We start from the raw sequence: 12,429 nt of genomic DNA, 5'->3' as shown, positions 1-12,429 counted from the left end.
TTAAAAAAAGTCACAATAAAAAGTTCAATACGGACCAGGCCAGCTCTCGGTACACGTAGGGGAGTTGACGGGTGCCGCTGATGATCTCGCCGGCTTGGTAGACGACGAGGGTGCCCGGAATTGCAGCCGTCTCAATACGTTGCACGGGTCACTCCATGCTCGCCGCCTACGCGAGACTCGCGACACCGACGACCGCACTTCTTGCTGGCTGTACGTCAACTGCCTATTCCGATGCAGTCCAAACTTTTTCAGGGGCGTACACGTGCTCCCGTCCCATAGGAAGGTAATTTCCTTTTTTCAGACCGCACGTGCCCCTTTCGGTACAGGTGCAGGGAAGACGAGGCGGCGCCACGCTGGGTCGTTAGTAGCCGGATGTCGTCCTCCCAACACAAAAGCGCCCTTTCTTGGAAGATGGGGCCCGCGGACGATTCGAAAATTGTAGTCGCTTGTGACAAGGTTGTAGGATTCACCACGTGACACTATAAACCAGAAAGCTCGCAAGCTCCGCGTGAGATGTTTACAGTCCACATTGCCCGTCAAACATCGATCATGTGGCTGAATACACATTTAGGGCGTGAACAGGATGGCCCAGAAACTGCAGACATCGCTCTGACACTCTTGTGCGCCCGCACAAACACAACAAACTTAAGCTTACAGCAAAAATAGCTTATAGACAAACCGTATTTGCGCCGACAAACGTTTTGTAAAAGAAAAACGCCACTAATTCTCACCACCATGCTCATATTCATCAATCCTTCCCGTTCATTTGTTTTACTCTTTCTATTCACTCTTTGCAGCTTCGTGCGTCAGAAAGCACTCACGCATACACCAGAAAGGCGCGACTCCTGCAGCGCCAAGGAAGACAGAAAGTGGGACAGATATTGAAAAGAAAGAAAGTTAAACCAACAAAGAGTACTCATTTAGACTACACAAGAGAAAACTACACAGAGGAACTACACGAGAGAAAATTGGATTGCAATAACGTGTTTCCCATCCCTACCGCTGTATATCTCGCAAACACCGCACAAACATAATCGGGAACTCTAGCAGCATGATATATCACTCAATCTCCAGTTTTCATGAAAAAAAAGTTTAATGTTCATTCGTCGCATCACAGGTCAAATTAAGCATGGTTACAACTTACACACTTCCTTTTTTTAATTATTGTCAAATGTACTTAGGATGTGTTCGCCGGCTCCTCATTCGTCCGTACGGGCAACAGAAAGACGAACCCTTGCGGAAAAAGAACGAAACATTAAAATACTAGAAAGGCCTGTGAGTATATATCAGTATCGGAATACGGTCGTGCGTGTCTATGGCGTGCATGGCAATGATGACATTGCTATCTATCTATCTATCTATCTATCTATCTATCTATCTATCTATCTATCTATCTATCTATCTATCTATCTATCTATCTATCTATCTATCTATCTTTATCTACTCCTTTATCCTTTCCCCAGTGCAGGGTAGCAAACCGGACATCCGTCTCATTCCCATCCCTGCTTTTTATTCTCATTCTATCGGCTTCATCCTTGAAAACAGCCACTTAATAAGCTTCACGGTGAATAAAACTGATTTAATAAATGCCCCCCTACTCGAACCTCACACATTCAACGGTCTGTGGTTCAGACTATGGTCGTTGGGCTGATCCCATTGTGAAACGGACCTCCCCCCCTCCCCCCCTTTTCCATCGGCGAACACTAAGAGTGAAGAGAAGCCGCAGAGTCCCATTGTCGGCGCGTGAAATCTCTTTTACTCGGAAAAGCCGGTACGCGACTGGAGTGGACGTCGAGAGGGCGGCAGCTGTGACAACACAAGCACGCCGAGCAACACTCGGGGAGGGAAATGAGATTAAAAACGACCTATCACCGGCGCCTCCCGCTTGTTTGTCGTGTGTTCTCGTCGAGCAGCCCCGCCGCAGAAACGATGGTAGGCCAGTAACACCACCGCTGCATGTACTATACAAGGGGACAGCTTTCTGTGGCAATGAAAGGATTGACTGATTGAGATCTGGGGTTTAACGTCCCAAAACCGCCATATGATTATGAGAGATAGTGGAGGACTCCGGAAATTTCGACCAGCTGGGGTTCTTTAACCTGCACCCAAATCTGAGCACACGGGCCTGCAGCATTTTCGCCTCCATCGAGAGTGCAGCCACAGCAGCCGGGATTTGATCCCACGACCTGCAGGCCAGCAGCCGAGTACCTCAGCCACTAAACCACTGCGGCGGGGCATGTGACAATGAAGGAAAGGCTACGGAACCAAAGTGGGCGTGTGCCACCGCTGATGAATATAGTCCCACAAATGGGTCCGTGTTTTCCGCGTGAAGATAATAAAAAAAGCATACTTCCTACGTGATGCTATTTATAAAAAGACGCTGCACGAACCAAAGATATATTAAAGTTTGTTTTGCTTCATGAAGTCTCATTTCACGTTTTTGCACGTCTGAAAACGTCGCATATTTGAGGTGTACCTCACAGTCAAAATGGCGTCATCGGTTTTAGGTGAGCGCTCATCGCCCCCCCCCCCCCCCCCGCCATTAGGACGACTCGCCGAAGGAGCTTGTGTAGAATTTCCCTCACAAATAGCTGTGTAAGCTGACGCAGCAAATTATGTGCAGTGGTATTATTCGAACACTGTGGGTATTCGGAAAGCTAGTCGTGCTGGACTACTTCGCGGAGGACTGACTACATCTGCTGTAGCTCCGTCTCTGTAGCTTTCCCTTCATTGCCACAGAAAGGTGTCCCCAAGTATACAAGGGGTATGCCACATAGATTCATTACTACCATTTCTGTAAGCAAAGCTGCCAATGTACGCACAAAAGACACTCTGGCAATTCAACTACCAGCTGTGGTTTCTATATTCGGTCTTGGCGGTTCAAGTTCAAACTATGGACTCTGAATGCTGTCATATTTTCTGCCACTTTGTTGAAATGAGGAAGTATATCGACGCATTCAGGGGTATGGCAAATTACACACGAGAATAGCGTCTGTTTGAGCAGGCCATGTGGTAATTCAACCACTGGCCTCAGAAAATACCTTGAGCGCACTTGTCAAGAATTTGCCAATGTTGATTCCAGAAATTATCTCCTAATATCATGACAACTCAAATGAGAAAACATGATAAATTTAAAAACGGTGAAGTGACATAACATGGTGTCTCAACAAGGAAAACGAAGATAGCAAAAGTAACAGCAAAAAATGTCGGTCGTCTGGCTTGTTTTAGGAAGCATCACCAATGTGAAGTGCTGCAGCATGCGATACCACTGCGTCGTGCGTTGCGTCCTGCGCAAGCGCTGAATTAATCGACCATGCGACCCCAGCTTTTAACGATCTCAGGTTGTCAAAACAGGTCCAGAGCGTTCCGCTACAGCCGTCTCATCACAGTCCCCATCACATCTTCGCCACTTTGAATCTCGCTACTTGGATGTGTTCTCTTTTGTTGACGACTTCTTGGCATCCATGCCACTATATATTGTCATTTCTAACCATGATCACTGGCCATGCTCATAAAGACGTGGCACAAGAAGGGGCGGTAGGAGCCTTCTTTGAGAACGAAGAAATTTTATAAAGGTGATGATCGATAGGATTGGTTCCTCTAGCTGCCGGCGAAGAGCGGTACCACTGTTTCAATACAACATGTTTCGCACGCTGTAGCGTGTGCGTGTATTTCCTCCGCTTTCGTTCTCTTGTTCCTTCTTTAACATTGTACAAATATATACCTCACTCATAAGAAATAATAATAATAATAATAATAATAATAATAATAATAATAATAATAATAATACATTCAAAAATCACATGATCCGGCTTTAAAAAACGCCTTTGCCCACAAACGCAACATAGCCATTTCAGTTGCTTCTAGACAAGCCTTCGAAACAATTCTTGGGCCAGTAGTATGCGAAGTCTGATCGCTGTAACTGCCTCCTGACACACTCCTGACAGGGCTTCTTAGCATTATTACTACTCATATTATAGAGCTAATATATTTTCTAACGTAGGGAACGTCCAGAGTACTGCCATGTCATATCAGTTCGACCAAATTATTTTGATTCCTATTCTCCTGAGAGCTGTAAACAACTCCGGGATATACCTGTCTTAGGAATTTTAAGAAAAGTCATGTTGCATAAACATAACGTGGCTACATGTTACGATCGCCATTTCCACGTATGCGGGCAAAGTGTAAATGCTCCTGTCTTGTCTGTGGCAAATGTAGCAAAAGCCACATTTATTTGTAGAAGCAGCAAGTGGACTTACGTAATTGTTTGTGAATTCTCATTCTGATGCACACATCCTAGATTTTCGTATAATTGATCATTCGGTGTTCATGAATTTTGTACCTTGTTTTTCAATCGTATGAGGTGAAACAGTTGTATGTGCAAGTTAATGTCAATGCTCTCAAATGTTCGCGTGTTTGTTCAGACCATAGGAGAACTTTTTTCTCAGCTATGTAGGGATCTCTCTCTCTCTCTCTCCCTATATATATATATATAAATATATATATATATATATACATATATATATATATATATATATATATATATAAATATATATATATATATATATATATATATATATATGCTATTTTCTTTTTGTTTTTCTTTATTTGTAATAATCAAGTGGAAAGGGGTAGCCGTCGCCAAGTAACAGTGACAAAAACTCCTTCGTTTATTTTCTATTTCAATAAAAAAAGAGTATGAGTAAAACATTATCCTACAGCTTGCAATGGCCTTCCCTTTCTTGTGCGAAAATCTTGGCTGCTGACCCGCAGGTCGCGGGTTCAAATCCCGGCTGCGGCGGCTGCATTTCCGATGGAGGCGGAAATGTTGTAGGCCCGTGTGCTCAGATTTGCGTGCACGTTAAAGAACCCCAGGTGGTCGAAATTTCCGGAGCCCTCCACTACGGCGTCTCTCATAATCATATGGTGGTTTTGGGACGTTAAACCCCACATATCAATCAAATTTCTTGTGCGAAAATGTATTCAACAGTTTTCTAGAAGACTTTCAAAAGACTGACGGCAGTGGAAAATATTCAAGGTTTCCACTTGGACGTTAAACGAGGCCTTGGCGCAGGGAGCATGTTGCAACCAATTCGCAGAGTTTGGAAACTTTCCGCTTCTATCGAGCTGAAACACCAGTAGTCACGTTCATGGGCTTCATTATTCTGCGCAATGGCATAATTCTAAGAAAGAATGTGAAAACAAGCATTACTGAGATATCAACAAAAAATAGCTTGAACGCAGCTTCGGTGATGAAAGAGCCCAGAAGTACAATCAACTATATAGCTCCATTGCCTACAGTTTTCAACCTATAAAACGTCGCATATATTTTTGGGATCTGCCAAAGATGACTCGAAGGCGAAATTCATTTCTTTTTTCTCGTATAATTGTGCTGTCCCTCTCTCTTCCCCTTAAATTTCCAGCACCCACCGTGGTTTTTAAATGCCTCCGGTATTGACCCCCTTTGACCGGATGACATGTTATCACGTCACGTGATTTTGGACTGCCTACGGAATCAGCTTTTTTTGGCCCGATGGCATGGTTTTACGTCACGTGGTTTTGAAGTGTCTCCAGTATTGACCCCCTCTGACCCGATGACATAATATCACGTCACGTGATTTCGGAATGCCTCGTGGATCAGCCTCCTTTGACCGATGACATATTATTACGTCACGTGGTTTTGAAATGTCTCCGGTATCGACCCCCTTTCACCCGATGACATGCTACACGTCATCGTGAGTCATGATAACATGGGTCAAAGGGGTCAATCAGGGAGGTACTTCAAAAATATATGACGTGACAACATGCCATCAGGTTAAAAGGGACTGATTCCGGCGGCACTTCAAAACCACGTGGCTTGATAACATGTCATCGGGTGAAATGGGGGTAATTGGATAACAGCGGATACTTTTACCGTGCCGGTGCGATTTTCGGCTGCCATACCCTGTCAGTCACACGCAAAAGCGTTGCGCCAATGTTAATATCTCTCTATTCGTCCCTATGCGTCAGTAAGTCGCACACCAAGTCAGTGAAAACTTCTTAATGACAGCCTAACCATCGCCTGAATTCACTCAAAATAGATGTATTTCAAAAATTTAATTTGAGGGCAAATACACTACAACACTACAGCAAGGTTAAATTTTGGGTCCATTATTATTTTAATATTCATAAATGATTTACCATGTTGCCTTAATTATTCTTATCGTTTACCTTACGCTGATGACACGACTCTCGTTTCTCATCCCTTAGATTTCCCCCGCCGCGGTGCTCTAGTGGCTAAGGTACTCGGCTGCTGACCCGCAGGTCGCGGGAGCAAATCCCGGCTGCGGCGGCTGCATTTCTGATGGAGGCGGAAATGCTGTAGGCCCGTGTGCTCAGATTTGGGTGCATGTTAAAGAACCCGGGGTGGTCGAAATTTCCGGAACACTCCACTACGGCGTCTGTCATAATCATAAAGTGGTTTTGGGACGTTAAACCCCAAATATCAATCAATCAATCACTTGGATTTCTCGACTCTCGTGTGCAGACTTCAAGCTGACCTTAATTTTCTTGTTTACTGGTCCAACTGTAATAGATTATTTATTAATTCTTCCAAAACCTGCTTTATGCTTTTTCATTCACCAAACAAAATACTATCATTCATTCCTCATCTTTTTGTGAACTCAGTATAGGTATTCCTTCAAGTGATCATACGTCATTTTTAGGAGTTATAATGGACACACATCTGAAACTTCAGCAACATATCAATTCTGTTTGTAAAAAGATTCCATACGGTATCAGGGCATCGGTCAAGTCACGAATGTGTTTTAACATCGAAACTCTGAAGGCATTCTAATGCATTCATACACAGTCATCTCAGTTATTGCATTACTTCATGGGGTAATTCATATTCAGTGCACATTTGGTCGTTAAAGGTATTGCAAAAACAAGCACTGCGACTCATAACTTTCGCTTCACGTCAAACGCCATCACATGCGATTTTTTGCCAGCTTGACGCATTACCAATCTCCCAAATGTACGTTTATAATGTGTGTGTTTTGTTTTTCAAAATTTTCCACCGCACCCTCACTATTGACATATTTCCTATTACCTTGTTGAATAATTGCAATAAAACTAGATTCGCGGTCGCCATGGACCTGTTATTACCTAAAGTTCGCACTAATTATGGAAAAATTAGCATTGTTTTTCATCAATTTTATTATGGGATTTTTATCACATGATATGAAAGATTTAATGCGCATTCATATTTTAAGACAAAATTGAAAAAGTGTCTATTAAACGTGTAACTGCTACATTTAGTTAATTTTCGATACCTTGCTTTGTTTGAAAAAAAATTCGAAATGTTTTTGTGACTTGCTCTTTCGTTATTCGTATTTTAGCTTTTTCTTTGTATTAATATATGAAGTCCCGCCTGCGCTTTACTACCTTGGGACCTCATCCTGCATACTTACTCACAATTTACATTTCTAACGCTAATAAACATATGGATTGATTGATGAATTAAATAATTGATTGATTGATATTTACATTCACGCATACCCAGACATCAAAGACGCACAGCGTGTTTAAAAATTATTTTTTGAAATGTTATACCAACTAGCCACACAACAAGTTTTTTTACAGAGACGTTGTAGTATGTAGTAAGAGTTGTAGCATACAAAGTGGACATCTGATCTTCCGTTATCGGAAGATCAGACGTCCAGTTATAGAGAGTCCTAAATGAATGCTTATGAGACACCTTCGTGGTTATAACGCGGAAATCACTGATTGAACTTCTTGTATTGAGATCAAGAACTTCAATATCAGATTATAATGGGCTAATCTCTATCCAAGAGATAAAAAAAGTGCAATTGGTGAGCGAAAGAACGAACCACTTCATGCAGAGGAGACAACTGGCCACAATGGCCACTACCAGTGGATTTCAACGCGTGAACAACGTGAAGGCATACAGTGCATAATCGGGACAAAAGCTACATTCACAGGCTCCGTGTTAGTCGTGAGCACCGTCTTTTTTATCTGGTCAGTATAATGCTATAAATGTTGCAGTGTATAGTTTGCGGTACCCCATTGGTAGCGTGGATTAACATGGATTTGCCAGTGTAGGCAGTTCAATTTATTTCAGTAATGTTATATGGGCGCCTGCTGTGGATTAGGGTGTGCCCCGCAAGACCTCAACAAAGTTGTTTCGATCAATAAATAAATCAACCTTGTGTTTCATTCCCCAGTTGCTAATCGTCATTTTTACCGTTCTTCGGCCGTGCACCTCTCAATTAAGCTAAATTTTGTAGCTGTTTATCGGCATGGCATCTCTTCCCCTTCTTCATTCATTGGACACCAATTGAATTTCAAACTTACAATATTACCTTCCGTACGGCCTGCAATAGTGCAGACGATAGAGATTACATCTGACACTGTCAACGATTCATTGCAGAAAAACTGAGAGAAAGAAGTTATTCGATGAAATACAGATGCATTCAAGCGTGCGTTCAGCATCTATATAGCATTACCTTCACACCACTAATAGCCCCCCTCCCCCCACAAAAAAAAACAAGTATCATCTTTTCGATTCATACTTTTGTTTAGCTGATGTCACCATGGTGTCGTGACATTTTCAGTATACAGTTAACATGTAGAGGCGCTGACGCTTATACCACATTCCCGGCCCGCCGCGGTGGAGCACTGGTTACGCTGTCCGGATATTGACTCGAAAGTCGCGAGTACGATATCCACCACGACGGTCGCATTTCGATAGAGGCGAAAAGTCCCACGTGCTGCGCAAAGTCAGCGCACTTGACAGAACACAGAATGATCAAACTCCTGCAGCCGTGCACTGCAGCGTGCCTCAAAATAACGTCGTGGTTCTAGCCCATAAAACCCCACATTTATAACCATTTTTTCGGCCTATACCTCTCTCCTATCTGTCACCACCAGTAGTTAAACATTGTCACACTCACCAAGATAGTAAAAGTAATCTATGACTGCTACTCTGTTGACAACGAGAACAGGGGTTGGAGAGCTTACACCATAAGCGTTAGGCATCTCTGCAAACCAGGCGCATTTTGCTTTTTTCTACACCCCCCCCCCCCCCCCTATCCTTCATTCATGTTCCAGTCGCGGCACGTCGGCGTAGCAGGCTGCAGCGATCCTCCACAACCTTGTTCGAGAGACCCACTCGAAATATATAAAGCGCGAATCATCATCGGCTGCGCCGGATTTGTGCAAACAAACGCTCACGCATGGCAGATCGGTACAGAGCCCTCATACAAGAATCAGCCGGGGTGCTCAGTGGGACGCTATTGTGCGTACAGTGCAGTTGAGCGAGCCAGTTGTGGGTGGGCTCTTAAAAAAAAAGGAGGGGGGGGGGCTATGACGGAGAAAGAGAAGGCGTAGAATGTTTGGTAATGCAGGGGGCGGTGAAGCGTGGGAAACGCACGCGAGCAATATAAAGGCCTATAAAAAGAAACAACGGCGTCGATATGGGCAAAACAGAAGCAACAATCCAATAACCACGCCAATCGAAAAAGAAGAAAGGTAGAAAATAGAAGTGGGAGACCGGGAGCTGTGGAGTGTGGCCAAGTGCAATTCTCTCTGAAGGGCAACAGCAGCGCGTCCCTCAGATGGGAGGAAAGCCTCAGTGAATGGCTAGGGGTGTACACTGGTTTGTCGCATCTCTAGACGGGCACCGGGCGACGACGGAGAACTCGCGAGCCGCTACAGCAGTCAGCTCGCGAGCAGCGACAGAATCGAAATTTGCACTTGAATACGGCCGGCAGTTCCGCTGGCATAACAAGCGGCTTCGTTGCGCCGCTTGCTTCACCCGAACGGTGCGAGGCCAAAATGAACTGTTTGTTTCTCCTTTTCAATGCACGCGCGTCTCACTGTACCTTGTCGGACTTAGTTTTTCGCTCTCTTTTCTTGTTTTTCTCCAGCACACCCTGTCATTTGACGAGCGCGCCCGGATCTTCGCAAGGGTGAGCGTGACCCAGGCAGCCCCACCCGCGCTGAACCTTCTTTTTTGTTTTGTGATAGTTTCATGAGCCAGCAAAATAAAGAGGGGGGTAGCAGCGCGCTATAGTGTTGCGAATACTAGAGAAAACAGCAGGGCTGGTCGCATTTCTCTCCTCGTTACACTCAGTTCCCTTTCCCACATATTGCTATACTATACTACACACGACTATGCTTGACAATCTACCCCTCCATTCTTTCGTTTTCCTTTCCCACGCCTTACTATACTATACATGACTATGCTTCACCATTTACCACTCCTCAGCCGCTGCGCCGTATACCGGCCTGCAGAAATTAGACTCCTTCTTCTAACCACTACCACCACCTCGTCCTTTTCTTACTCCTCAGCCTCGCTTCGCTTTTCTTGCCGTATTATAATATATTATCCCATGCTATACAAGACTTTTTTTTTTGTCGCGTGGCGATGAAATTACGTTGAGAGGCCTGGGGTGCATCCTCACCGTTGACCACCGCCGGTAACGCACTCCCTCATTACAGAACGATTGGTCACCCTGGTGCAGTATCTAACCGATACATTCCATACATTCCATATTTATTTTAAATGAATAAATAAATAAAATATAGATACTCCAATTGACCCTCGGCCCTCGCGGCCCCTTAGTCCCCAGCGGCTGCGAGGCAAGTGACCACGGCGGGGGTCAGATCTGCGACGCAGCAGAGGACCGGTGCTAAAAATCTCTGGGTGCGACAGGCCACTGTTAGAACTTGGCCTTGGCAACGTTTAACTCCAGAACTTTACCTAGTTAGGCAAGTCTAGCTGTGCTGTTCCAGGAATCAGAGGGTGTTAAATGGGATGTAATAGGGCTCAGTGAGGTTACGAGGCCTATACAGTGCTATACAGATCAGGCCTATACAGTGCTATAGAATGGGCATGTCCTTTCCTATCATGGGTTGGCTCACAGAAGAAAACCTGGGCTGGGTTTTTTTTATGTACAGAAATATAGCTGCTAACATAGAGGAATACTATAGTGTGGTGTTCGCGATAGCACACCTGATAACCGAACTGTCGTTAGTGCGCATGCGCCCACTAGTGCTTAAATAGTAACGCTCAAAGCACTGTCCTCCATTCCCGTGATGTAACCCCAGTCGTACGCTTCGGCAATAAACGCTGTTGTTTGCCCGTTGGACCCTTGGCCTTGTCAGTCCCTGGACGAGATTCAACACTGGCGACGAGGATGGGATGAAAAATGAAGAGTAGCGAGCAGTGTGGTGAAGAAGCGACAATGCGGTCTGGTGGGCAGCTGGGCCAGATGGAGTCATTCGACGTTACTGCAAGCGACTGGACGGCATACAAGGAGAGGTTGACCTCTTTTCTGATTGTCAACAAGGTTCCCGACAGCGACAAGGTACACGCATTCCTCAGCATCATCGGACCGCGTACGTATGGGTTGCTGAAGTCGTTGGCTGCACCGGACCTACCATCGGGAAAAAGTTTCGAGCAACTGAAGAGCCTCTTGGATGCACATCTTGCCCCAAAGCCGTCCATAATCGGGGAACGAGCAAAGTTTTACCGCAGAGCACAGCACGAAGGCGAGTCTCTGCCCGAATATGTTGCTGAACTTCGGAAGTTGTCCCAGAGTTGTCAGTTTGGAGCAAATTTGGACGAAGCGCTGCGGGATCGTTTTGTCTGTGGACTACTGCGAGAGGACGTGCAGCGAGTACTCTTTACCGAGGACGACAAACTGACGTTCCCGAAAGCAGTCGAGCGCGCCCTGGCCATGGAAGCGGCCCGGAAGAATGTTGCCGAGACTAGAGTCGTAGAGTCAGTGGCCACACAGCTGCACAAAATGGAGGGAGAATGCAATTATGACCCTGCTGATTTGTACGAGGCGCAAGCGATTTCCGGTAAGCAGCGACTGGCTTGTTATCGCTGCGGTTCTCCGAGCCACACTCATTCAGTATGCCCTCACGTTAATAATACGTGCTATAAGTGTGGAAAGAAAGGGCATATTCAAAGGGCCTGTCGCAGCAACGGGCAATATTGTGGCGGGTATCAGCAGAAACGGAGAGTGAAAACGCTGAAAGTGGTCACGCAGGTGCCACCCATAGGCGTTTCGGAACAAGTGGCGTCCGGCCGCACTCCTATTTTTGTTGGACTGAAAATAGATGGAGCACTGGTGGAAATGGAACTTGACACGGGAGCCGCGGTGTCTATCATGCCTTACAAGCAGTTCAAGCAGCAGTTCCCTTCAGCCAGATGCGGACCAACAGACATCGTCCTGCGCACCTATACCGGAGCACTCGTCCAACCTTGCGGCGTGGCGGTCGTCAAGGTGCAGCACGGGGAACAGACGGCGAAACTACCACTCTACCTCGTCGATCAAGCAGGACCACCACTGCTAGGGCGTGAATGGCTGCGCACAGTACGGCTAAACTGGAACCAGATTTGGGGCCTCAACCACG

This window comes from Rhipicephalus microplus, chromosome 1 (genome assembly GCF_043290135.1).
Source record: "Rhipicephalus microplus isolate Deutch F79 chromosome 1, USDA_Rmic, whole genome shotgun sequence".
Taxonomy (NCBI): Eukaryota; Metazoa; Arthropoda; class Arachnida; order Ixodida; family Ixodidae; genus Rhipicephalus; species Rhipicephalus microplus.
Note: the sequence above shows the minus strand (reverse complement) of the source record.